Source organism: Aedes aegypti, chromosome 1 (assembly GCF_002204515.2).
Source record: "Aedes aegypti strain LVP_AGWG chromosome 1, AaegL5.0 Primary Assembly, whole genome shotgun sequence".
Taxonomy (NCBI): Eukaryota; Metazoa; Arthropoda; class Insecta; order Diptera; family Culicidae; genus Aedes; species Aedes aegypti.
The window spans coordinates 152,748,170-152,753,027 of record NC_035107.1 but is presented as its reverse complement, the minus strand read 5'-3'; the positions used below and the strand labels follow the sequence as shown (position 1 = coordinate 152,753,027).

General features: G+C 46.8%; 1 long non-coding RNA gene across 1 annotated transcript; it reads left to right on the top strand.

Moving 5' to 3' along the window:
* Positions 1 to 1,653: 1,653 nt before the first annotated feature.
* LOC110678379 lies at positions 1,654 to 4,858 on the top strand. The gene is made up of 3 exons (XR_002501549.1): positions 1,654 to 1,805; positions 4,071 to 4,137; positions 4,236 to 4,858. It is a non-coding gene; the product is annotated as an uncharacterized LOC110678379 (long non-coding RNA).

Sequence of the window (4,858 nt, the reverse complement as noted above, 5' to 3'; positions counted from 1 at the left end):
TTATGCCCTCAAAGGAAAGCGCTGGCCGTAACATAAAATAAAATAAAATATTGTGGGCCTCGTGGCCGTGCGGTTAGTGTCGTTAGGCCGTTAGGCATTTAAGCGCATCGTGCCATTGTGTGTGAGTTCGATTCCCGCTTCAGCCATTGCAACTTTTCGTCAGGAATGTTTCTCAACTGTGCCACTGGAGCATCCTTATCCATTGTCTAGTGTTAAGTTACATTCCGTGCAGCTAAATGGCTGAAGACGGTGTCCTTATCTTTTTATTTGAGATCGAATCAAGTCGAAAAGTGATGTTTTTTTTATTTGCAGTTTTTTTCTATGCGGATTAGAACACTTTTTCTCATACTCACCACCAGAGGTCTAAGTTCCAATCAATTAAGCCTATGAACTAATATACGATGACGTCACGCTGCAACTTTCAGCGTGAAGAAAACCTTTACAGCGGGCGTTGTATACAGAAAAATAAACGATTTCGTTGCACATTCATCCACGCATTGTTCATCCGGTGAACATTCGTGTTGGCGTGGATGTCATTTTATGCGAACATATTTAGATCGGAAAAAATCAACAAGAAAAGAAGACCGTTGATAAGTCCATTGGATGAACTATCCAGCTTTTTAAAAGCGGTAATGGCCGCCAAAAGTTGGCTTACTTTCTGGTAGGGATCCAACATATTGACGTTTGGCTTTGGTCCGGTCAATTGACTTGTCCACCGGTGTGATAAATTCATTCGGTTAAAGAATTTTGACACTTTAGTGGGTCACGTAGATGCTTCCCACGTGTTTCGGTCAAGTGTCAAAATTTTTGGACTGAGTAAATTTAGTGCACCGGTGGATAAGTCCATATCAAGCGACCCAAGTCAAACGCCAGATCACTAGATCCCTTTTTGTAGAAGAGGGCTAATTTTTGGTGATATTAGCGTTCGTAAAAGCGGGATACTTCATCCAATAAGCTTATATGATTGAAACTTAGACATCTGGTGGTGAGTATGAGAAAAAAAGTGTTCAAATCCGCATTTCAAGCTTATAACAGTCAATTTCCCATAAATTAATGATAATCGTAAATATCTAAGGGATGATTCAAATATTACGTAACGAAGAAATTTGCCAATTTAAACCCCCTCCCTCCCTGAAGTAAAAGGTTTTATATGGAAAATTTCAATTTATTGTATGGACCGAAACACTACAAAATATCCCTTACCTCCCCTTGTTGTGTTACGTGATATTTGAAAGACCCCTTACAAATTTGTCTTGCTTTGAATTGCCAAGTGGTCAAACAATAATTTCGTAAACAAAGGAACGGTTACTATAAGCAACTTACAGCATGCGGACCACATCACACCACTATTCAAAACTCGCTCGTGGGCCATACAAAATCATCCCGATGACCGTACAAATCCTTTTAGAGAATCGCTATTTGGTGATCACTCGTTTATAATGATGTTATAAATGCCAAACAAAAAATGTAAAACTTTTTTTATGTCCATCAAGCATAATTCTAGTTTACGCCCTATTTTGAGCACACTCCATGATTTCATTGAGTTTGACAGTACCACGGACCAAAATTTTTCGGTACATTGACGTTGTACTGCAGCTGTCATGGTGCTCCCGGGTTGCGTTTGACTTTTGAAGAAAATAGTAGTGCGCGCCGTAAAGTGTCCTAGCTAAAAAAAAGTAAGGTTACAAATTATAGTAACCATGTGGTGTATATAATAGTTTGTGCTTTTTTTTCTAGTTTGCCCTAAATTACGATTAGTATCGAATGTTAGTAGTTCAAATTAGTGGTATAAAAGTGTTAGTACGGTTAGTAATGTTTACTTACTTACTTATTTGGCTTTACATCAATTATCTTGATAAAGCCTCGCCAACAATATTTCGCCAATTCCCTCGGTTCATGGCCGCTTCTCTCCATCCTCGACTGTGACCCACGCTCTCCAGGTCCTGGTGTACCTGGTCAATCCACCTAGCTCGCTGCGCCCCACGCCTTCTTGTTCCGACCGGATTCGTGGCGAACACCATCTTTACAGGGTTGTTGTCCGGCATTCTTGCAACATGCCCTGCCCAGCGTATCCTTCCAGCTTTAGCTACCTTCACGATACTGGGTTCGCCGTAGAGTTGAGCGAGCTCGTGGTTCATCCTTCGCCGCCACACGCCGTTCTCCTGCACGCCGCCGAAGATCGTCCTTAGCACTCGGCGTTCGAAAACCCCAAGAGCTTGCAAGTCCTCCTCGAGCATAGTCCACGCCTCATGCCCATAGAGGACTACCGGTCTTATGAGCGTTTTGTACATCGTGCATTTGGTGCGGGGGTGAATCTTTCTTGACCGCAGTTTCTTCTGGAGCCCATAGTAGGCACGACTTCCGCTGATGATGTGCCTTCGTATTTCCCGACTAACATTGTTATCAGCCGTCAACAAAGATCCGAGGTAGACGAACTCGTCCACCACCTCGAAGGTATCCCCGTCTATTGTAACACTGCTTCCTAGGCGGGCCCTGTCGCGCTCAGTTCCGCCAACCAGCATGTACTTTGTTTTCGACGCATTCACCATTAGCCCGACTCTTGTTGCTTCGCGTTTCAGGCGGGTGAACAAATCTGCCACCGTTTCAAATTTTCTCCCAATAATATCCATGTCGTCCGCGAAGCAAACAAATTGTCCGGATCTCGTGAAAATCGTGCCTCGACTGTTAAGTCCGGCTCTCCGCATGACACCTTCAAGCGCAATATTGAACAACAGGCACGAAAGTCCGTCGCCCTGTCGTAGTCCCCGCCGAGACTCGAACGAACTGGAGTGTTCGCCCGAGATCTTCACGCAGTTTTGCACACCGTCCATCGTTGCTCTGATCAATCTTGTGAGCTTCCCGGGAAAGCTGTTCTCGTCCATGATTTTCCATAGCTCTAGGCGGTCGATACTATCGTATGCCGCCTTGAAATCGATGAACAAATGGTGCGTAGGGACCTGGTACTCACGGCATTTCTGGAGGATTTGCCGCACGAAAAAGATCTGGTCCGTTGTCGAGCGGCCGTCGATGAAACCTGCTTGATAACTTCCCACGAACTCGTTTGCTACAGGTGATAGACGACGGAAGAGAATCTGGGATAGCACTTTATAGGCGGCGTTTAGGATGGTGATTGCACGATAATTTTCACACTCCAGTTTGTCGCCCTTTTTGTAGATAGGGCATATAACGCCTTGCTTCCACTCCTCCGGTAGCTGTTCCGTTTCCCAGATTCTGACTATCAGCCGATGCAGACAAGCGGCCAACCTGTCCGGGCCCATCTTGATGAGTTCGGCTCCGATACCATCCTTGCCAGCGGCTTTGTTGTTCTTGAGCTGTTGAATGGCATCCTTAACTTCCCCCATCGTGGGAGCTGGTTGATTTCCGCTGTCCGCTGTGCTGACGTAGCCATCGCTTTCGCTGTCCTGACCTTCTGTGCCTGTGTTCTCTGCGCCATTCAGGTGTTCATCGTAGTGCTGCTTCCACCTTTCGATCACCTCGCGTCCGTCCGTCAAGATGCTCCCATCCTTATCCCGGCACATCTCAGCTCGCGGCACGAAGCCTTTGCGGGATGTGTTGAGCTTCTGATAGAACTTCCGCGTTTCTTGAGAACGGTACAGCAACTCCATCTCTTGGCATTCCACCTCTTCCAGGCGGCGCTTTTTGTCCCGGAATAGGCGGGTTTGCTGTTTCCGCTTCAGTCTGTATCGTTCCACGTTTTGCCGCGTACCATGCTGCAGCATTGCAGCCCGCGCTGCATTCTTCTCCTCTAAAACCTCCAGGCACTCCTCGTCGAACCAATCGTTTCTTGAGCTCCGTTCCACATATCCGACAACGCTTTCGGCAGCGTCGTTAATGGCTGCTTTGACTGTCCTCCAGCAGTCCTCAAGAGGGGCCCTATCGAGCTCGCCCTCATCCGGCAACGCTGCCTCAAGATGCTGCGCGTACGCATTGGCGACATCCGGTTGTTTCAGCCGCTCGAGATTGTACCGGGGCGGGCGTCGGTACCGTACATAGTAATGTTTAAAATACGATTAATTTGTTAGTTCCTAATTAAAAATATGTTAAAACAGTTGTGAACAAGCAGTTAAACACGAAAACGAACATCTATAACAATTACCAACTTATAACAAAGAAAAGGTAAAGCATCTATTGTAAAAATTGTAATTGATTGTAACATTTGTGTAAAATGGTGGTAAATTGTGAGAGACGTATTGGTACTAATCCATATGGGTTAGGTCCGAAATCGGGCCTTTTCTTTTTGCGTTTCCTCGCGTGGTTTATCCCGGAGGAACTTCTTTCATCCGCAGTGAAGCCAAAGGACCAGTTTGGAGTGTAGGAAAGTTGGTTGGTGTGCCGATAACCAGCTTAGTTCCGCCCGCCATCTTGGAGCGTCCGTTCCAACAATAGCATCGACGCCATTTTGAAATTTCGGCCATTGCAACATCTTTACGGCTTCCTTCCCGCTTTCAACGTTCGGTCAGTCGGATTAAGACCAATCCCGACAAGGAACCCGAACGAAAGAAGCCCAGCTGGTGGGCCACAGTCCGTCCAGCAACCCTACATTGCCACAATCCGTCCAACAACCCTACATTTCCACACCGGCAAGAAACAGATTCGAAAGAAGCCCAGCTGGTGGGCCCTAGTCCATTCAGCAATCACGGAATCCAGTCGATGAAGGCCATGCTGGTGGGCCATAGTCCGTTCAGCAGCCATCTCTGGGAAATAGCTTAACGCCCTCGGTCGAGGACCGAATACCGACCCTCTTTCGCCCGTTTTCTCGCCAACAACCCGCCCAATTCGCCGACATCCAGCCAAGCTAGCCACTGTTCATCACCATCAAGCCTCGCCAACAACCCAC